This window comes from Ursus maritimus, unplaced genomic scaffold (genome assembly GCF_017311325.1).
Source record: "Ursus maritimus isolate PB19 unplaced genomic scaffold, ASM1731132v1 scaffold_8, whole genome shotgun sequence".
NCBI classification, from domain to species: Eukaryota; Metazoa; Chordata; class Mammalia; order Carnivora; family Ursidae; genus Ursus; species Ursus maritimus.
In genome coordinates this window covers 73,972,134-73,995,637 of record NW_024426996.1, presented here as the reverse complement: position 1 = coordinate 73,995,637, position 23,504 = coordinate 73,972,134, and the positions used below count along the sequence as shown (strand labels likewise).

At 40.4% G+C, this 23,504-nt stretch overlaps 1 pseudogene; it reads right to left on the bottom strand.

Moving 5' to 3' along the window:
- Positions 1-415: 415 nt before the first annotated feature.
- Positions 416-2,612, bottom strand: LOC121101417 (annotated as a pseudogene).
- Positions 2,613-23,504: the final 20,892 nt, after the last annotated feature.

Sequence of the window (23,504 nt, the reverse complement as noted above, 5' to 3'; positions counted from 1 at the left end):
AAGGGTAGAGCATCCCATATCCCTGGGAATGGGAGGGCCCTGCAGGGTCATATTGCAAAGGGCATGAACGCAGATAGAAGTGAATAATTAATGCAATCAATCAACCTCAAGACTCCACTAATGATGAAATCTTCGATGGCAGAGAGTGTATTTAAGCACAGACTCTGGAGCCAAAATACCTAGGTACCAATTTCAGCTCCTCAACATAAAATCTGTGCAACTTTGGGTGAGTTGCTTACCCTTTCTGTGCCTTGGGTTCCTTATTTATAAAATGGAGATGATGATATCATGCATGACATAGGATCGTTGTAAGGATGAAATGTGTTGTTACGTGCAAATTACTCAGATTAGTTCATGACACAAAGAAAATTCGTATTGAATATAGTTAGTTACTAGTAATATAGCAGTAGTAATAGTAGTAGTAGTAGTTGTAGTAGTTGTGGCTTAGAGTTGAGGCTCAAAAACTAGATTTTGAATTAAATTACAGTTAATATATAGGAAGAATTGAAGCATGTATCAGGATAAAGCTGGCTGCCCATACAAAGTCCTAATTGTAGTAGCTAAGCGTGAGAGATTAAACCCTGCTCATCTAACAGTGCAGGTGTTTCTGCTCATGGGCATCCAACCTAGAGTCCAGCCCAAATAAATGCTCAGGGAAAATTGATCTCAGTCTCTGTAAGAGGTAATATTTCCATTGAGCATAGTCTTGCAGACAACAGTGGCATAGGGGACAGTGTAACAGAGTGTACAGACCCTCATTCAAAAATAGAGCTTCACACCCAGCTGCTGCAGGGGCAGGCTTACAACAGACAACGTCAGCTGCTGGTTCTCCTTGGGGACTGTCTCACCTCAAGAGAGCTGCTTGCCCAATGTCACAGCCTCTCTGGGGGGGGGGGGGGACCAGCTTCCAGTAACTGATCACAACAGGTGCATGAAGAGCCAACCCTCCTACTCAGCATGGAATGGCTTTTCCTTGTTGTCCCACCTGCAGAACTTCCGGCAGGGCTAAGTCCTCCCCTGAGAGGACATCACAGTCCACCCTCTCCCTCCTCAATTCTTCTTCCGTCCTCCACCTTCCACGGGTGTTGACTCCAAGGAGACCCCTGGTCACTGCCCTGGATTCAATTCTCTATCTCAGAGCCAGCTTCCTGGAGAACCCCATTTGTAAAAAGTTGTTGGAAAACCCACTGAACCATTTAGAGTGAGAGTCTGAGCATCTACAGTGGCTCAAGCAACAAGTTTGAGTCCTGGGTCCTCTGCATGGAGAGTCTGGTGGGGTCTTTACAAGATGGTCAGTCAACTCCTGGTAGGGAGACTTGGTGAACACAGTCTCTTTCCAGAGGTTAAGGGTGGGAGAGCTCTAAGTCTTGGAAATGGCATTAGAAGGGGCATTGGTGAAGTTGCCCAGCACGACTGTGCAGTCCCTGGCTGAGGGGTTGCCCTCATCAATACCGGCCATCATCAGTAGCTTCTTGGGCACTGGGGCTGAGACAATGTCAGTGCCTCTGGAGATAGGGAGGAGGCCGACCACCACAAGTCACAGTGGCTGGTCACCTTGCATGGGACGGTATGGGGCTTGCCGATCTTGTTCCCCCAGTAGCCTCACCACACGGAAACAGAGGCAATGGAAAGTCTGTCTAGGATCATGGCCTCATGGATGGCAGTGGCTACCTCCCTTGACATCCAGACTGACATGTCCATTGTAATCTCTGATGGCAACAAATGCCTTGAACCTGGTCTCTGGCCAGCATGGGTCTAACAAGCTCTTTTTTAAATCTACAATGTTGGCCTCATTATAGAAAAAGAATTTTCTTGAAATAGCTTTTGTACACGATATTTTCTTTTTGAATAATTTGATCCTGATTCCTTTTCCCTTCGCAGTAGCTGGTGGAGACACCTCACCACTCTTGCCTTATTCTCTACACTCACAAAGGACAGGGACACGGTTGTTTCTCCCTCCGATACCACAGTGCTTTTCTCAATGCCTTGTACAGGGTGGTTACATACTGCAGAGGTTGATGACTGACTATTTACAAACAAATGGACAAATGAACATAGGGTTCTAACTCATGAGGTTTTTTTTGTTTTGTTTTGTTTTGTTTTGTTTTGTTTTTTTACCCTGAATGATGTTTTTTTGAGGTATAAAATGAAACACGGGCACTGAAATCAAAACACTAAAATAATGCCAGTGTGGAGACTGCCTCACGTACAAGAAACCCTCAGCTATTAGAAAGTAGCAAAATTTTAGAAAAAGAACTGAAGAAGAGAAGAATTGGCAGCAACATCAGCCTTATGAAAGCAAGATAATGTAATAGACGAGCACTTAAGCAAGCAATTATGCCAAATCGCAAAATGTCATCTTGACGTGCTACTTGAGATGCTCTTTCACGTTGACCTTTGTGTCGGAAGACGTGGCTGTTGGCAGTCATGCATCTGGAGATTACGAATGCTAAGCAGAAAGGCCAGAGAGGCAGAGAAGTTCCTACCGAGCTTGTGTCTGGATTTCCATTGCTGCATGTGCTGGGGGAGAGCCGTCTGTGTCCCGTGGCTTCTAGAGACCCTGAAGTCCACCTGCCACACTCTTCATGGCTGCAGCTGTGCCACCTTGACATCACTGCGAGAGCGAGAAAGCATAACATTCAAGCCGCCCTCTCCACTGACTAAAGTCCTTCAAGAATTCCTCATTACGTGCAGGCTAAGTTTAAACTCCTTAGTGTACGAAAAAGATGCATCAGGATTTTACCAATCCCTTTCGATGACCCAATGATACCAAGTCTTTTACATTTTCTGTTTAATATCACCAGGAGTCCTGGTTTCTTCTGGCAAAACCACCTATACGTCTTTGGGAAATGGAAGCACACACTTAATGTGGCTTCTTGGGGATTGTCCATCTCACTGTGTTGCCAAAAGACACATATGGTCTAAGCAGGGACTCGATTCAAGGGGAGTGCACATGGGCCTAAGTCATCAAACTAGTACACAGTTTCTGTGAAACAGAATCTTTCCACTTCTAGCTTGACAACCATTAGAATTTAGACTTGTAAGTACAAACTGTATTTTTCATCATATGAAGTGATCCTATTTATTTGCAAATAAAACCAAAATAATGAGAAAAGAGCCAAGGCAGAGAGAGGGGGGAGAGATAGATAGATGATAGATAGAATATGATAGAAAGATACTGATAGATAGATGGATGATAGATAGATAGATAGATAGATAGATAGATAGATAGAAGGCTGGTGAGTCAAAATCCGTGAGCTTAATCTGGCTAAGCTTTCTTTCTGCCATTAGAACCTCCGTGAGACCTAATAGACTCTGTAATATTTAGTATCTCAGAGACATTGTATATTTACTTGCTCTGCTTGGGAAGCATTTCTAGTCTTTGACTATTTGATCAACTTCTATTCATTCTTCAAAACCGAAATCAAATGTCAACATGCCTGAGAAAGCCTTTCCTTCCCTTCGTCCCCTCCGTCCCAACTGAGAGCTAAATAATTCCTTCCCTAGCGCCCCCTCTGTTTTGTAGTCTCTTTTTCACTGGCCATGTTAAAAGACATCAGTGATATCTTTGCTTCTGTGTCAGTTTTTCTCACTTATTTGGAGAAGCTTTGAAAGTAAAGGTTGTGACATTTTCCAATCTTATGTTTATTCCAATAGCTTGGCAGAGAGAAAGGGTTTATGAAAGGTTCACTGATTTGAAATTTGGACTCTATCAAGTTTTGCATTAATTTATATTTATAATTTATATTTATATCAGGCCTCAGACGGTTTCCTAACATGTGCAAGCACACATGCTGAACACTGAACGTGCATAAGGAAAAGGGTTGTGAGTACTACTATCTTAACCACGTTAAAACTAAGCCAACTGTGGGTCGAGGGGTTCAGCAATGTATCCAAGTTTCTGCAGACAGAAAGTGGCAGAGACGGGACTCAAACTCAAAGCATCTGATGCTAGAACCTGGCTCTTCATAGTTATGGGATTGTGCAAGGATCCCTCAAGCTTCAGCAAGGATAACCAGCATCCAGGCAAACCACCTCAGTAGAGCTCAGTGACCCAAACTTTGCTGGTCCAGGAGGAGTGAGTCTGGCAAGGGATGTGGGAGTATATTCATTTTCTATCACTTTGTAACAACTTGTCACAAATGTAGTAGCCTAAACAACACCAATTACCTTCTCATAGTACTGCAGGGTCAGAATTTGAGGCAAGTATTAAGTAAGTTTTCTGGTCAGGGTCTCATACTCAAGGTATTGGCCAGGTTGCATCCTTATCTGAAGACTCTGGGGGAAGAACCTACTTCCAAACTCAACGGCTGTTGGCTGAATCCATTTTCTTACAAGTAAAAAACTGGGATCCAAGTCTTCTTGTTGGCTCTCAGATGGGGTCACTGTCAGCTCTTAGAGGCCACTCACCATTCCCTACCCCATGATTCCCTCCATCTTCAAAGACAGCAGTGGAGACTCCTCCTGTCGTCAGATCTCTCTCACCTTTCAAATATCTTTTCCCTGAAGGATTCCAGTCCCTTGAAGGGCCCACCTGATTAGGTTGGACCCGCCAAGTATAATCTTATCTTAAAGCCAACTGATTTGGGAACTTGATTACATCTGCAAAATCCCTCCACCGCAGCACCTACATTAGTGCTTGACTGAATGACTGGCAGAAGGTGTGTATACACTAGAGGCTAAGAATTTTGGGGAAATCTTAGAATTCTACCTACAGGGGTAATGCATCATTTTATTATAATAATATTTATATTTTTCTGTTGAAACCTCTCTACTGTGAAATCTCTTCTGTGACCCATGAACCCTCAAAAATTACTGACAGAATCTGCAGTGTCCCTTGGTGCTGGGCGGGGAGCCCAATGGTATAAATGCAGGTCCTGCTCTGCCATCAGACTCTGCCATCAGTCTATGACCAGGAATCAGCATTGTTTTTTGAACAGTAGACAGGTGTACATGGAGAAATGACCAGATTTCGATGATCTGAAGAAACAGATCATAATAAAGAAGTGGAGAAAACGTGGGTGTCTAGCCTTGAGAAGAAACACTGAATGAAGACATTAGAAAGCATCATGGTGAAATTAAAAGACCAGACCAGTAATCTCAGAGGCATTCGTTTCCCAACAGCTACCTCTTGGTAGCACACAGCCTTCTTCCCATGGGGAGGAACATCCTGGAGTCACTGAAGGTGCAGTGGGGACTGCAGCATTGTGCCACGTCGCTTTTATTGCCATTCATTTTGGGGTGGCTCAGAGAATGATCCTCATATTTACAAGGAACAAGTCTTTCCCAAATCCACCATGAAAGCAAAATCCAGTAATATATCCCCGTATGCTTACTTCCTGTAGCATTAAAGTGGAGTAGCAATAAAATACAGGCGTTTGTGCATGTGAAGTAATCAATGTGATCCCTTTGGAACGTTATTATATAGACTTCAGAGACAAACCACCTTCTGAGCTTTTCCATTATTTTCAGGTTTTCTTTCAGTCATCCTCTCATAATCCATGTACCTTTTTAGACTTAAACTCCCTGGTTTCATGCATGTTACTCCTGTAACACACATACAGGGAGCAACCCCTGAAAGACACTGAAAACAATTGCACTTAGACTTCAAGAGCTAACAAAAAACGCTGATCAGACTTAGCAGCACAGAAACAAATGCTCCTAAGGAAACTTCCAAGAAGAAAAAAGTGGAAAAGTGCAAAAGTTACTTCTTCCAACATGGTGAGAATTTTAATTTTAATTTTAATTTAATTTTAATTTAATGCATATACCCAGACCTGATCCTTTTAGTATTGCTCGCTAATGTGATTATACTTTTGTTCAGTCGACTTAGAGACATGGGTGAGTGAAAAAGTAAGTTCTTTTAATTTGCACAAGATCAAAAGAATAGATGTGGAAGCAATAATAGGATTCTACTTTGAACTACTTACAATTTCATGAACGAGCTGAATCCAAACTTACATATATAATGTAAAAGTATGTACTATATATGCATATGTTTTATATACATTTATATTTTCTCTGTGACTTACGTGTCTATCTATATCAATGTTTATGCAGAATAGTCCAAATACCTGGTCTGGCCAGACATGAGTAGCAGCTTGAGTTAATATCTAAAGCTTTTTGGGAAAGAGTGACGGTTTAACATGAGTATCTTATTCTGAGTTCCCCTATAAGTGGAGTCTAAGGCAAAGTTTCAAGTGTAATTTGTTGATCTAGGAATTGAAGAAATAAACACCTGTAGGTAAAAAAGGATGTGGAAAATGGAAGGGAAGGCAAACTCCCAGTGTGCCCTACCAAGCCAGCTTCACTGTGTGCAACTAACTAGAGTTTAATCCTACTGGGTAAACTCTGGAAGCTAGGGGAGAACACATACCGCACGGTTAACCTACCTGAGGGTCAGTGTATGGCTGAGTGCTTCCTCATTAGGTGGGATGGATTAACTCCTCACAGCTCTAAAAGCCAGAATCAGGCAAAAATGTCAGAGCTGGCATTTGAAGGTCAAGGAGATGTTTTTGTTGAAGTGGCAAGGACTATAACATGGGCCGGACATAAAAAAAAAAAAAAAAAAAAAAAAGCGCCAGAGAATGAACTCACTCCAAAAATGTTTTTATAATGGAAAAAAATCAGGTGCTGGGAAAATATATTCAAAGTGCTAGCAGTGTGGGGTGCGTGAGTGGCTCAGTCAGTTAAGCATCTGCCTTTAGCTCAGGTCATGATCCCAGGGTCCTCAGCAGGGAGCCTGCTTCTCCCTCTCCCTTTGCAGCTTCCCCTGCTTGTGCTCTTTCACTTTCTCTCTCTCTCTCTTTTTCTCTCAAATAAAGAAATGCATAAAATCTTTTTTTTTTTTTTTAATGTGCTAGCAGTAGGCTTATACCTAGGAGCTCAGAGTCAAGACAGAGAAAGAGAAAGATATGACTGGTAACCAGAAAGGAGCATCCAAAGCTCTTGCCTACAGAAATCTGCATCTTTTCTTGAATGGGCTTGTACCATTTGAACAAACATGGCTGACATAACAAAATAACTAAAGAAAAGGTAGATAGGATAATTTCCTGCCCTTGATTGCTCTCTGATCAGTCTAGTCCACCTTCCTGGAATGTAGGTTGCTCCAGTATCTGCCTTTGAACGATGTACCCAAGAGTAATCTTGTTACTTTCACTTTTCCTGACCTCATTCACAGTCTAAATGAATTTTCTTCTCCATGGCCAAAGTACATTCTGCTGGTTCTCCTCATGGTCACAGAGAGATTTTTTGGGGTATATGCTTCTGTCTTTGTCTCTCAGGATAGCAGCTTAAATCCTTCACGGTTAAAACATCCCTGTGAATCCTTTGGCCACGCATTGCCTAGCACTTGGACACCCTATGTCAGAATCTCCTTTGCTCTCTTGAGCTCTGACAAGGTAAAGATTACAGAGCAGGTTAGACAAGACTCTGCTGTGGGTGCTTGGCCCAGACGTAGGGGTGAGTTCCACCTCATCCGAGGTTTATGCATAAAGAAGATGAACAAATATTAAGCAGATACCTGATGGATTCCAAGGCTATAGCCAGGTCTGGTGGTCCAGATGACAGTCATGTGTATTTCCATTCATTGAGCAGATACTGTTTCAAGTCTTCTCTGATGTCACCAAGCACTGGGAATTCAGAATGTAAAAATAATGAAAACAAGATTCGGAAAGAGTCAACAAAGAAAAGTTTTAATGGAGGCTATGGTAGGGGTGAGTAGACGTGCAGGAGTGCACATTATCAACATAATGGAAGCTCTGAATTGGTGGCTTGATGGCTATTTCCACATTTTTGTCCAAAGCAGTGCACTGTGCAGGCCTTCCTTGAGCCAGGAAATGCCCCTTCCTCTCCACTTGAACCTGTTAATAAGCATTAAGGTTTCAGAAACCTAATATTTTCTCTGTAGGCCAAGTGTTCAAGCATAACTAAACCAAATAATGCAGCCAATAAAAAAAAATAAAAACCATTTTATCCTTTATCTTTACTTTTGTACATACTATCCCTACTAATTTTTCATTCTTTGTGTTCAGAGAAAGCCTCTAACATTACCGCCTCAAAAATAGATAACCTCAAAAATCTCAGTATTTGATTAATGAATTTTCTTTAAACTATTTCTGCTACTTCTCTATCTTTCTGGTCTATAATGTTTTATGTATCTTCGAGGAGATCCTAGATTCCTTGAAATGTAAGATCTAGATGTCTCGAGGTCTCCTCTAGGTTTGGATGAGGCTCAGTTACAAGGGACAGAAAAGCCAAACAAACCAACAAAAAACTAGTTAGAACAAGCTATTATATATCCCTTATTAAGGTCTGAAAGTAAATATTCAAAAGTAGGGTGACTATTCCCCTTTATTGTGTGGTTCTACCATTAGATGCTGCAGTTGTTAAGGTAGCTTCAGGGTCCAGCATTAATGTGGGAGTCCCATCCATTAAGACTGCTTTTTAGCCAATGTAAAGGTGAAAAGAATAGAGGGCATGCTCTCTCTTTAAGGATATACAGCTGACCCTTGAATAGCATGGCTTTGAACCTCATGGGTTCACTTATACATTGATTTTTTAATAAATCCAGTTCCGGATTGTAAATGCATTTTCTCTTCCTTATGATTTTCTTAACATTTTTTTCTCTAGTTTATTGTAAGAACACAGATTGCGTGCAAAATATGAGTTGATCTACTATTTATGTTGTCAGTAAGGCTTCCAGTCAACAGTAGGCTAAACAGTAGTTCAGTTTGGGGGAGTCAAAAGTTAATACAAGGAGTTTTGACTATGCAGGGACTGACACACTTAATCCCTATGTTGTTCAAGGTTTAACTGCATTCCACAAGGTGCCCTCATCACATCCACATACATCCTGTTGGCCAGAGCTTCCTCAGAATCATATTTAGTTGGAGGAAGGATAAAAAGTCTGATCTACTTGTGTGGATTCTCATGTGTCCCTCTAAAAATGTGTGCTCTATCTCTAAGGCAGAGGGTACAATAGGGATCGTATAAAGCTTACGGTTTTGGCCCCATTTCCAACATACAATAGAAAAATTTCCAGTTAAAAGATAACCGATAAAAGAAAAATTTTTACTCTACTGTTCTATCTTGAAACAAAGAAAGAGGAAATATTAACTAAGTCAGTATGCAAAACTCAATAATGAGGAAACGAACAACCCAGTAAGAAGTGGGTAAATGATGTGAACAGATACTTCAACAGAGAAAACAGATGGAAGGCAAATAAGTACATGGAAATATGTTTGACATAATTAGTCATTAGGAAAATGCAAATTAAAACCACAATAAGATACTACTAAAACCTATTAGAATGGCAACACAGAACAAAACAGAAATAAAAACCTGACAATACCAAATGGTGGTGAGGCTTTGCATCAAATAAAATTCTCACACATTGCCGATACAGACGCAAGATGGGTCAGCCACTTTGGGAACCAATATGGCAGTTCTTTCCTAAAGGTAACACTTGTCACGCAACCTAGCAAGTCCACTCTTAGGTAGAAGCTAAATGAAATAAAAACTTTTGTTTGTATAGAAATGTGCACACAAATATTTATAGAAAATGTATTCGTAATCATCCCAAACTAGAAACAAAGCAAATGTCACTCAACTGGCATGGTGAAGGAATTGGAAAAAAAAAAAAAAAAAAAAAAAAAAAAAAACCTGTGGGTTACCCATGCAATAGGAAAAAAAAAAAGAATACAGGCAAGAAAACACGTAAATCTCCAATGCACTATGCTGGATGAAAGGAGCCAGTCTCAAAAGGCTATATGCTGTATAATTTGTTTTATAGGACGTTGTGGAATAGCACAACTGATTCAGAGACTGAGCCAGTCATTTCTAGGAGCTGGGCATTGAGGAGAATCTGACAAAGAAAAAAGGAATGAGAATGTGTGTGTGTGTGTGTGTGTGTGTGTGCATACGCATGTGAGGGAAGTATTCTATACCTTGGTTGTTGTGATGGTTACACGCCCATTTATGCTTGTCAAAACTCAGAGAACTGTGAACTAACTATACTCTTTAAATTTTATTGTATGTAATTATAGATTAAATTTTAAAAATGTAAAGTAAAATAAAAATCAATAAACTCAACTCTGAAGCAAAATTAAAATAAGGTCACATAACATCCCACATCTCTTAAGTGGCTGAGTGTATGATGGCAAAAATCAGATTAAGGATATTCGGACCACTCTAATTTTTCTATTAGATTAAAAATCACTTAAGGCAATAATCAGGTTAAGGTCGGTCGAAAAATAGTTATTTTACAAAAACTATAGTGCCAGTTGAGGGAGGGAGGGAGAAAGTGAGGGAGAGGGAGAGAGAAAGGGAGAGAGAGAAGCAAGAAATAGGAAGAGAGTGTTGGAAATCAGTAAAATATAGCAGAGCCTGGAAGTTTTCCTTCAAAAGGACAATCTGGTAATGGTTACTGGAACATGGACTTGACTAGAATCAAAAACATAACAAGTCTACTATTTTATTTAAAGACATTTGTACTGGCAAGACTTAACAAACTTGGACTAAAAATTCTTATAAAGAATGATTCTTAAAACTCAAGAATTCTTTGAGCAGGAAGGGAACAGAAAAAAAGCAGTACAGATCAAGGAGAGTATATTCCTTAATACCCTCTTCAAATGTAGTCAAGGAAGATAATGGAAAACAAGAGCACAAGAAGATGGGGCTAAAGGCCGTGGAGAACCATAGGTAAAGAAGATCTTTCCGAAGGTCACGATTATAACCTTCTCAAGAAATAAGTCCATACCAAGGGTGGAAAGAGCTCACGCTGTCTAACTAATGGAACTGAAGGATTTTTCAGGACCATCACCTTTCCTGATGGGAGTATTTGCTATGGTTATTCTTTCTCTGTTCTCTTAGGTGGCTGGCCGGTGATAAATAGACTTTTTGTTCATAGTTCTTTTGACCAAAAGAAGAATATCTGGACTTAATGCAACCACACTTTTGCAATATTTAGGGATTCCAGACTTTGACTATGATGAGCTTATTGGTTCAAACTTGGAACTTCAATTGCCTCCCCTGGGAAAGGGATGGCTGTGTTCTGTATGAGAAGAAGAGAATAAAGGAACGTTTATTCCTTAAACACACATTCTATCTGCTCACCTGCATTTCCCAACCTCTTTTCACCTTGGCGGGACTGTGACTGCATTTTATCGATGGGCTGTGGGCAGAAATGAGAATATCACTTCTTGCCCAAATTGTATAAGAGCCTAATACACAATCCTTCTTACAATTGCAAAGACCATTATATCCCCAAGGTTCCTATATTAGAAAATGAATTACAGGTTTCCTGGAAGTACAACTGTGCAAATGAGTTCTACTGTACTTAAAATATTTATTGTTTGCAGGACATCTCTCCTTTAAGATACTTGAATTGATTATCTGACCATGGGTTTTGTGACATTTGTGTCCCCTTCACTATAAAAACATTCTGACACTGCCGCCCACTATGAGATCTCTGGTTCCTGAACATCTTCAGATTGCTTTCCCTAGTACTTATTTTGTTACTTGATAACATAAAACTTTCTGTGGTTTCTTTCTATTCTGAAAATGAGCATGCTTTGTCTTTGTCCCACTGAGACTATAAACTTTTTGAAAGGAGAACCATTTCTGATACAGCAACATGTTCCAACTGAATTAGATAAAATTATACTGTAACAAAAGCAGGGAAGATGGCGCTGTGTTTCTCAATCAAAGTAAAACAAACACTGGCTCTTAAAAGGCATATTCAATGAATATTCATCGGACATTTATCATTTCTATCCCTTTAGTTTGGTGGGGAAGCGGAGCCTGTCCCAACAACACATAGGTGGTGAGCTCTTCCATACATCAGGCTTTAACCATTAAATCTGAGACAGGTTTGCACCAATCAGTTTTTTTTGGGGGAAAAAAAATCCATCTCAGAGAAGAAATCCCAAATGCTTATCATATCAGACCCTTGGCTTGATTTAATGCATTCAAGAATACAAAATTCTCATCTGCCATCTAAAAATGCCGAGACTCCATGTGATTTTGCCACCCGTAATTTGAGTTGATTAAACTCATGAGTTCTGAGAAAACAGAATGATTTTCCTTTAAGAATGTAAAGGCCTAAGGAGAAAATATAAGTTAAAAAGATAGCCAATCGAAGGAGTCAGGTTTACTTACAAACCCCACGGGGTAGTTTTTTTTTTTAAACTATCATTAAATGAAGAGTTCTTGTATATACGTCAGAAACTGAGCTGACATCATCAGTTATGTGTTACTTAAATAATTCTGCAGGTAAGTGATATTATTGTTATTATCAAATCGACTTAACTAAGGTGAATTTGCATATAATACAATATGCACGGTATCAGATTTTGTACTCACCAAGGCTTCGCAATCATGTGGAGCCAATTCCTTAAAATATCTCTCTACCTCTCTCTAGTCTGTCCCTTTGTCCATTTGTCTCTCTCTCTACATAAATAATTTTATACACACGCACACACACACACAGACACACACACACACACACACACACACATCCTGTTGGCTTCTGGAAAATCCGCTAATAAAGATTCTGGCACAGCAAAGTGTAGTGCTGCTGTAACAAACCCCCCAAAAGGTGGGAGTAACTTTGGAACAGGTGATGGGTAGAGGCAGGAAGGGTTTCAAGGTTCACCTTAGAAAATGCCTAGATCGCCTTGAAGAGATTGTTGGCAGGAATGTGGACACTCGAGGGGATTCTCCTGAGTTATCAGGTGGAAATGAGGAACATGTTCTTGGAAACTGAAGGAAAGATGATCCTTGATATAAGGTGGCAAAAAACTTGGCCAAACTGTGTTCTGCTGTTTTGTGGAAAGTAGAAATTTGAAGTGATGAACGTGGATATTTAGCAGAGGAGATTTCGAAGCAAAGTTTCTCCTTGCTGCTACAGTAAAATTCGAGAAGAGTGAGGGGGCGCCTGCGTGACTCAGTTGGTTTAGTGTCTGACATCAGCTTAGGTCATGATCTCAGCATCTTGGGATTGAGCCCGGAATTGGGGCTCCATGCTCAGTGCTTCTGCCTCTGTCTCCAACCCCCTCCCCCCCGTGCACTCTCTCTCTCAAGTAAATAAATAAAATCTTTTTAAAAATAGAGTAAAAAATTTGAGAAGAGTAAGAAACACAAAAGAGGTAATGATGCAGAGAGGAACCACAATTTGAAGATTTGGAAAACTCTCAACCTATCTATGGATATGTTGCAAATAATGAGCAAGTGTGTTCTGGAGAGAACACCAAAGCTGTGGCTGGGTAATCATTCCATAAATTGGAATATCTGGTTCATAGTGATGAGGGAACAGAAGGCAAGCTGAGGACAAAGCAGAAGCGGACACCCCACAACCCCCAGATGGGATGTATGTGTCATTCCTCAGGCGCTCCTGGCTGCCCTAAAGCTGAGGAAAGGAAAAACAAATAGTTCACTTACAGAGATCACAATCCTGCAAATCATGAGTCTCCCTCAGTTTGCAAATGTCTTAGCAATCTACAAGAACAAAGCATTTCTATCAATAACCTAGCTTCCAGAAGGAAATGTAGATACAATTAAGTGTCCTTATAACCTGCAGCCCATTGATAGATGCTTGAAGCAGACAGAGTATAATGTTCCTCCAGGAAGTTCCCAACTATCTTCATGTAATGCCTTGCTAGAGGCAAAAACAGCCTTAACTTGACAATGGCAAGGCCTCTGGTATGGGGGGGGGGGGCTCTCTGTAACATATGAAAGTACTTTCTCAACCTCCCTTTTTCCTTACCTCCCCCAACCCCATAGTATATAATCAGCCACCCTTCACCACCCCAGGGCAGCAGCTCTTTCTGCCCAGGGGTCCTGTCCCCTTGCTTTAATAAACCACCATTTTGCACCAAAGAGGCCTCAAGAATTCTTTCTTGGTCATCAGCTCCAGACTCCACCCCACTGAACCTCACCTATATTCCAACACCTCTTCGATAGGGTAAGTATACGTTTAGCTTTTAGCGGAGCTGCCATTGTTTGCACAGGTGAGTGTTATGTGGGGAACAAAGGCAGAAAGAAATGAAGATCAGGTTAAATTTCCTTATAACCTGCAGCCTGTTGACAAGTACTTGAGATAGAGTATAACATTCCTCCAGGAACTCCAACTGTCTTACGGTGAATCCTTTGCTAGAGGGAAAAACAACCTTAGCTTGACAATAGCTAGGTCTCCAGGGTCCTATGACTCTTCTTTAGCCAATGAAAGTCCTTTTGGAAACCTCCCTTTGTCATTATGTCCCCCAACTCCAAAGTATACGGATCAGTCATTCCTCAAAACTCCAGTGCAGCTCTTTCTGCCCCCCTGCTTTAATAAAGCCACCTTTTTGCAAGGAAGATATCTCAAAAATTTTTTCTTGGCCATCAGCTCTGAACCCCAACATTCAAAACCACATTGAGTGTGCCATTGTATATTCCTACCAACAAATCATGAGAGGCCCATCTGTTTTGTATCCTCACCAAAATTTGGTGTGATCAGAATTTTTTTTTTTAAGTAGTTTCCATGCCCAGCATGGAGCCCAACATGGGACCTGAATTCAAGATCCCTGCCTAGATCAAGACCTGAGCTGAGGTCAGGAGTCAGACACTCAACCGACTGAGCCACTCTGGCACCGTCAGACTTTTTCATGTTAGATGTGTTAATAGGTTTCTACAATTATCTCAGTATGATTTTAATCTGTTTCCTTCATGACTAATGGTGTCGAGTATTTGTACATATGCCTGCTTGTTTCTTGTCATGAGCGTGCTATGAAGGCGCACACACGAGTTGTGTCTTTCCACAATGTCAGCTTTATTCAATCGTAAAGCAAAGGTAAATCACAATTATAAAGCAGATTCAGGATTCCAAACTCAATGACAATTCACCATGTGATTAAACTTGGCTTCTTACGCAGTGCACAACGCAGGACAGAAGACAAGCCACATAACAAACAAGGTAACAGAAGGGTGCAGGAAGTTAGCAAACCAAATGCAAAGTCAGTCTGTGGGCACACAGCTGAGATAAGGCCTCGATCTGGTCTGGGTCAGCCCTCGGCACTCGCTGCTTCTGATGTTCAAGCAGTGAAGGATCTCGGTTCTGTTTGGAGATCCTTTGGGCAGATCCTTCAGTGAAGTTGCCTTTTTTCAGTGGTCAGACATAGAGGGATCAGGTCTGAAGAGTAGTCTGAGAGTTTCCTGCCAAAATCCTTCCTTTTTTAAAGGGATTTAATTAGTTTTGGGTCTCTGCAGACTGATGGGGTTTTGGAATATAGGTGAGGTTTTCGGTGGGGTGAGGTCCAGAGCTGACAATCAAGAAAGAATTCTTGAGACGTCTTTGGTGTAAAATGGTGGTTTATTAAAGCTCGGGGACAGGACCCATGGGCAGAATGAGCTGCTGCACCAGGGTTGTGAGGGGTGGCTGATTATAGACTATGGGGTTGGGGGCCTTAAGGAAAACGGAGGCTTTCAAAAGAACGTTCATATGTTAAAAAGACTCCCAGGATACCAGAGGCCTTGCCATTGTCAATTAAGTTTGGAACCTTGCACTCAGTCTGCTTCAAGTATCTGTCAATGGACTGCAGGTTATAAGGACACTTAATTGTATCTACATTTCCTTCTGGAAGCTAGGTTATTGATAGAAACGCTTTGTTCTTGTAGATTGCTAAGACATTTGCAAACTGAGGGAGACTCATGATTTGCAGGATTGTGATCTCTATAAGTGAACTATTTGTTTTTCCTTTCCTTAGCTTTAGGGCAGCCAGGAGTGCCTGAGGAATGTCACATACATCCCATCTGGGGGTTGTGGGGTGTCCGCTTCTGCTTTGTCCTCAGCTTGCCTTCTGTTCCCACCTCACAGACCTCCTTGGCTTCTACTCCTTGGCAGTTCTGGGGTGCCAGCTGACGTTGGTGCCCGCAGTACCCCTAGCTGCAGTCCCTGAACTGCTTGCATCATTGCTTGACACAGGCTCCTGCTTGACCTAAGAGACTCCATTTTGCTCTCTATACTTCTGTATATATTCTTTGGTGAAGTGTTTTTTTAGACCATTTACCCATTTGTTTATTGGGTTATTTGCTTACAGTGATTGTTGAGATTTCTTTATATATTCTGAATTCAAGTCCTTTCCCAAACGTGTGATTTTCTAATTATTTCTATTGGTAAATAACTTGTCTTTTCATTTTAACAATGTCTTTAAAGAGTAGAATTTTTATTTATTTTTTTTTTTATTTTTTTTAAAGATTTTATTTATTTATTCGAAAGAGATAGAGACAGCCAGCAAGAGAGGGAACACAAGCAGGGGGAGTGGGAGAGGAAGAAGCAGGCTCACAGCAGAAGAGCCTGATGTGGGGCTCGATCCCATAATGCCAGGATCACGCCCTGAGCCGAAAGCAGACGCTTAACCGCTGTGCCACCCAGGTGCACCTAAAGAGTAGAATTTTTTTAAAAGAGTTTATTTATTTATTTGAGAGAGAGGGATAGTAAGAGGGGGTGGTGAGGGGCAGTGGGAGAGGGAGAAGCAGACTCCCTGCTGAGGACCCTGGGATCTTGACCTGAGCTGAAGGCAGATGCTTAACTGACTTAGCCACCCAGGAGCCCCTTAAAGAGTAGAATTTTTAATTTTGATAAAGTTCAATTTATCAATTTTTTTTTTCTTACGTGAATCACGTTTTTGATGTTATATACAAAGACCTCTGCCTAAGTCAAGGTCATATATATATATATATATATATCAATGCTAAGTATTTTTAAGAAGTTTTATGGCTTTAGGTTTCACATTTAGGTCTATAATCCAATTATGTTAATTTTAATATGTGATGAAAAGTAAAGATCCAAACTTATTGTTTTTTCCCATAGGAATATTCCAATTTTCTAGTACCATCCATTCAAAAGATTATGTTCTCCATGGAGTGAACTTTGCAACTTTGTCAAAAGTCAACTATCTATTTATGGGTCCATTTCTTCTTCCCTATTCTGTTTCATTGATTTATTTGTATATTTACCCAGAGCACACTGTCTGGATTATGATAGTTTTGTAAGTCTTGAAATCAGGTAGTGTAAGTCCTCAAACTTTGTCCTTTTTTATTTCAAAACTGTGTCTTAGGTATTCTAGTTTCCTGGCATTTTCATATGAATTTTTGAATCAGCTTCTTAATTTCTTCAAAAAGCCCTGCTGGAATTTTAATGAAGATTATATCGAAACTATAGAATAATTTATGGAGAATTGGTATTTTAAAATATCGATTAAATCTTTTGATTCATTTCACTCTTTAAATTTCTCCCATCAACATTTCAGTCTATAGGTTGTCAGATGTATCCATAAATAATTCATGTTTTTGATGCTATGACAAATGGTATTGTTTATTTTATTTCAATTTCTGGTTGATTTTTATCGTGTGCAGAAATAGAGTTGATTGTGTATGTTGATCTTGTATCCTACAATCTTGCTAATTTATCTAAAATCTTAATTCCTTTCTAAAATAAACTTCACAGGATTTCCTTCATACAGGATCACAACATCTGTGAAACGAACAAACAAAAAGTCCCCAAAAGATAGTTTTACTTGTTTCTTTTGACTCTGAATGCCTGTATGATTATTGTTGTTGTTGTCTTTATTAATTCACTTATTACATTCACTAATCACCCCAGTGAAATGTGGAATAAAAAAGATGAGGATGGAGCCTTTTTGTTTTTTTCATAATCTTTGGGGGAAAGCATTCTGTCTTTCACTCTTAAGTATCATGTTAGCTGTATGTTTTCCAAAGATTCTCTTGATCAATTTTAGTAAGTTTCCTTCTATTGCTAGATTGCTGAGTAGTTTATTCATGAGTAAATACTGAACTTATTATAGGAAAGTCCTGTATCTATTGAGATTATCATGTAATTTCCTCCTTGAGTCTATTAAATCGTTGCATTACATTGACTCATTTTGGAATGTTAAAAGCATATAACCTAAATTCTTGGCACAACCCTCATTTAGGCACAGTGTATTATCCTTTTTGTATATCACCAAGTTAAGATTTGTTAGCAATTTGGTGAAGATTTTTGCATGTATGTTTATTAAAAATATTAAGTCACAAAATTCTTTTCTTATCACATTTTTGCCAGTGTTGGTGTGAGAATAATGCAGGCCTCATTAAATGATTCGGGAAGTTCTCCCCACTCCTCTATTTTTAAAATTGTGTATTATTCCTAATTTAAACATTTGCTATAATCCACCAATGAAGCCATCTAGGTCTGGGATTTTCATTGTGAAATGGTTTTCACATTCAAGTTTTTTTTTTTTTTTAATAGATACAGGGTTGTTATGGTTTTTAAAATATCTTCTATGTCAATTTTGTTAATTAGTGTCTTCAAAAACCTTAAACATCTTAATTTGCTCAAATTCTTGTCATAGTAGTCTCTCATAATACTTTCAATGTCTGTAGGCATCAATTTCTATAATTTCCATCTGGCTCATTTGTATATCTTCCATTTCCTTCTCCAATATGTGTCTGTTTTAATTTATGTCCACCATAGCATTTATAAGGCCTGCTTTGAAGTCCTTGCACATTTCCATCAGCTGTGTCATTTGTGAATTTGTTTTTATTGACTGGTTATCGGTTCTAGTTTTATGCTTATTTGCATGAAATCATTTCTGATTGGATGAGAAGCACTTGTGAATGATGTGTTTTTGAATATCAGGAGCTGACCTCCCTCAGCAGAGCACTAATCTTTGTTTCCATAGGCATTTACATTGCACTGAGATAGCTTCACCCTTGGAGCCTTGATTTCAAGCTTTGTTTTGACAGCTCTAAGCAGCTTTTCCTCTAGGCTTGTTTAGCCTTACTACTGAAGTGTTACCCTCTTAAGATTCTAAGGAATGCCTCCAGTACCCAATGAGATCTCTCCACTCAGGCTCCTAGAAGCACTAATATTTTCCAGTCCTTTGCAATCTCTGGTAATTCTTCACCTGATAGTCCTGTGACAGTTCCTCCCCTGGTCTTTTCAAATTACATTCTGTGCAAGTATGCTTTATTGTTCCACAAGATGCTGGCAAATTCCTATGCGGATTTTTAAAGGGTGTGTGTGTGTGTGTGTGCACGCGCGTGTGCGCGCACACACGGCTTTTATAGTACTCTGCCATAAATTCTTTTTTTATTATTAATATTTTTTTATTATGTTAGTCACCATACAGTACATCCCTAGTTTTGATGTAAAGTTCCATGATTCATTACTTGCGTGTAACACCCAGTGCACCATGCAATACGTGCCCTCCTTAATACCCATCACCAGCCTATCTCAATCCCCCACCCCCCGGCCCTCTGAAGCCCTCAGTTTGTTTCCCAGAGTCCATAGTCTCTCACGGTTCATTCCCCCTTCTGATTACCGCCCTGCGTTTCTTCTTCCCTTTCTTCTCCTACTGATCTTCCTACTTCTGCCATAAATTCTAACTGATTCAGCCTCTTAGAACTTCTATGTGTTATCTTTGTAACTAACTGGACCTCTAGTCCCTCTACCACATTCCTGAAGGGGTATCCAGGCAGAAGTCCAGGGCGATTCACCTTGTTTTTTTCTCTCAAGATAAACAATCTAGCAATATCTGTTTTCTATTGTCTAAAAACAGTGGTTTCATATATCTTGTCCAGCTTTCTAGCCACTTATGGGAAGAGGATAAGTCTAGTACCAGTTACTCCAACACCACCAGAAGTATATGTCCCTCATGTTAATTGATATTATTTTAATATTTTAATTGAATAAATAAATGCTCAAAGAATTCCTTCTTTCTGATGTCCATCCTTCTGGTTTTGTATTTCAGGAAATAAATGATCAAACACTTTACAACAACAATCACCAGTTGGAAACTTCTGACCTTTCTCCAAGCATAATACTGAATATGTAACATGTAATACTTCCTTTCATCTTGTAATGATGTCATTGACAGAGGTATGATTATCCCATTTTTCAAATAAAGTAACTCAAGACCAGGCAGCTGGAGGAATAGTCCAAAGTCAAACAAGGGTCAAAACCAGTTTTTTCCCTTTTTTTCTTGATCTTAGCCCAGCTCTCAAAAATGTGTTTTAACCCATCTTCATGAATCAGTTCAGAGAAGGAATACACAGAAAAAGAAATTACCTTGTTTCACTTTGGATGGTAGAATTGAAGAGGAAAATAGACCAGAGCAGGCACAGGCCAGGAGGCCCCAGAAGATGGAAAGTTACTAACAATAAGCCAGAGATAACCAGAAGCCCTACTGGGAGCAAGAGATAACCAGCCCTTTCTGCTTCTGTAAACAGGCTTCCTGCCACAGGCTCCCTGCACTACTGTTCCCACCTAAAGCAGCCCCAACTTCCCCAGTTTAAACCCACCTACCAGCAGTCAGCATAGCCCTCGGAGCCTGACTGCCTGCGGTCCCCTATAAAAGCTCTGTAACCCCGTGGCCCAGGGCCCAGACTTTGGAGCAGGAACTCATCTGGGTCTGCCAGCACAAAATAAATCCGAGTTCTACTTCTCTGAGTGTCACTTGGTCTCTCGCCGGTCTGATTCTTATTTTTTCCACAGCAGAATCACTTAGTAAAACTTAATAAATTTACAAACTCAGGGTTAAGTTGGGCAGAACCTAGCAATACCATAAAGTGTAAGAGGCATTTCTTCTGTATTCCTCTATCTTTTCCTCTTTCTATAATTATTCTCCATTTTCCTTTTCACAGCCTCTGCTAAAACCCAATTTTCGTCCTATATTTTCTCTCAGTGGGTGATACTAAGCCAGAAATCTAACAAAATTCCTTATCCTTTCTTTGTAATCCTACCCCTAACTTAGCTCTGACGTAAGAGTGTGCCCTGCTTTCTGTGTCCTGCAGCTGCGTTAGTTCAAGCTCACGTCGTCCTTGACCGTAGATCTGCGGTGGCCTTCTAGCTATGAAAGCTTTCCAACTACCTTCCCTGCATCCACTTCCCCAGCACAATATGTTTTCCACACAAGAGCCAGTGAGATTGTGTACGACCAGGTCTTCCCACCTGGGTGCTGAGAAATGGTTCCGTCGTTGTCCTTGTCCTTAAGACGCAGGACTGACGTGGCTGGTGCTCATCTCCTAAACTTCATCTCAATGTCTTTCTCCCAACTTTTGTCTTGAAGAAATGAATGCATTGGTGCATCACTTCAAAAGAACCGCTCCTAACAGCCTATGTAGCTCTTGGTCATGCATCAAAGATAAAGCACGTCTAGGGGAAAGCCTTCAGCTATGCTGTGGCCCAGCCCCCTTTCTCATGTGCCTGTACTGGTGGTAACGCTAAGGTGATTTCTTATACCAGGATCAGGCTACTTCGGCAGAGATGGTACTATAGTCACGGGGCTTTATATTATACTATGCAAGTACTCAGCCAAGGCTTAGGACCCAGCCAAGGCCTGGACCTGTAAAGCATCCACTACAAGTAGAGTAACCAGTCATCCTGTTTTCCAGGTCAGTCTGGTGTATACCTAATGCTCCTGCATAAATAACAATAGTTTCCCTTCCCTTGAAAAATATCCTAGTTTGATTAAGTAGGTAGTCAGTTTTGCTATAAGGGCGTTTTAGCTAAAACAAAATTATTCCTATTCTTGCCCTATTGTAAGGTCTTTAGAGTGGCTGCCACAGAATGACCTTGAACTTTGCAGGAGCCTGCCTTAATGCAAAGGTTGCCTTGCAGTCTTAGAAGATATAGGAGCCTGAGTCCTGTTTCTTCCCAGGAATAGTCATAGGCAGCAGGCTTTTAAATTATTTTAAATTATTAGCAGCAGGCTTTAGTAAGCAGCACTAGGTTGGCTGCCCATGATTCCATCCCTACATCTGGGGTAAGGTGGGGATGTATAAGGATAATTTTGGATTAGGATCAGATATCCTCAAAGAATTACGGGGTGACTTCAAGGTGATGCTCTGGTATTATAGGTGTGCAGATAGGACATATATCCTTAGGCCTAGGAGATTTATGACATGAGAACTAGAAGCAAAGATGAAGGTTATTAACGGGAAACTGCTGGTGATAATAAACTGTCCTGACCTGGGTTAGTTGTTTATCAAATGCGAAAAAAAGTCTTCTAGTGGAATTATCTAACCCAGCTTGCTGGACAAGGTCTATCTGAACATCAGATGCATTTACAAGACTCAGAACTCATTAACTGAAAGATACAGGGAAAACAAAAATGCCCTGGGCAGTAAGCAAAGGGGAAATAGAAAGGAGAAGAGGTTCCGATATGACAAACAGTACTAGACCTACATGTGTTAGAGAAAGAAAGAACCAAGATAAATGCCCATGGTAAAGGAGTAGAACAGCAGGGGGAGACACAAGTTGAGAGGTACAGTCACTGATGAAGGGAAAAGCAAAGATGCAGCAAGAAGCGCTCCTTGAGGGCTGGAGCTGCCAGAAACACAGGGCAGACAGTGTCTTGAAGAGCATTTGGAAGAGCTGCTGTTTGCTACCCCGCTCAAGGCACATGCTTCAGGAGCATAACTACAGGAATCTACCCAACGCGAGTCTCTGGCTGCCATCCACGTGTGATGGGACTATGCTATTCCGCACTCAGCAGTTGTCCCAATGGCCTAAGCCTGCCCATCATGGACTGTAGAGGTTATTAACTCACCAATAGCCCGAGTTAATGCATAATGAAGAAAGGAGACTCTAGAAACACAACACCTGGAAGGAAATGTAAATTGATAAGTTTTAAATAATCTTAATGGGAGAAAGAAGCATCTGATTGGGGCTCTGACCCTGTGACCTGGGCCCCCAACTTGGCAATTTTCTAAACTTAGCAAAAAGGTTTTTAGTGGTATTAAGACAGAACACCTTTTTGTTGTTGTTGTTGAAGGGCCAGGTGATAAACATTGCAGGCTTACCACAATATAAGGTCTCTCTCTATAGTCTTGAACTCCATTTTTGTGGCTCAGAGAGCAGTCATCTACAATATGTAAATAAATGGATGTGACTGTGTCCTAATAAAACTTTATTTACAAAAACAGGTGGTTGTCTTGCAGGGCCATATTCTCTCAACTCTTAGAAGAAAAGAAACAGTATGCATAGATTGCTTCCTGCTTTTAGGTATGGTAAATGCATTCTGTCCAAATCAACCTCTTATTGGGATAGTTCTGAGACTGAATTAAAGGGTGTAGTTTATAAATTTTGGAAACCTGACATAGACTGGCTAACACCCTGATAAGGGAAAAACAAAACAAACACAACCAAAATTCCCTCTACTGTCCCCACAAATACTCCTAATTATTTGAAAAGGTATTTAACAATGCCAAATACTGTGTTCTGCAAATATAATTTAGCTCTAGGGTGTGCAGATCACCTTATCTTTAAATTTTGTTATCAGGGCTTCAGTACCATAATAATTTTGTATGCGGTAAAGCCTCATTTGACTTTAAAAGTAAGACTTGGCATTGAATGCAAACAAGTTCTGCTGCCGTGAAGAAACTACTGCCCTTCCAGGAAGAGGCAGTCCAACCGTCAGGAGCCTAACCCTCTGACTGAATCTAATCAAAGCAAGAAACTGGAG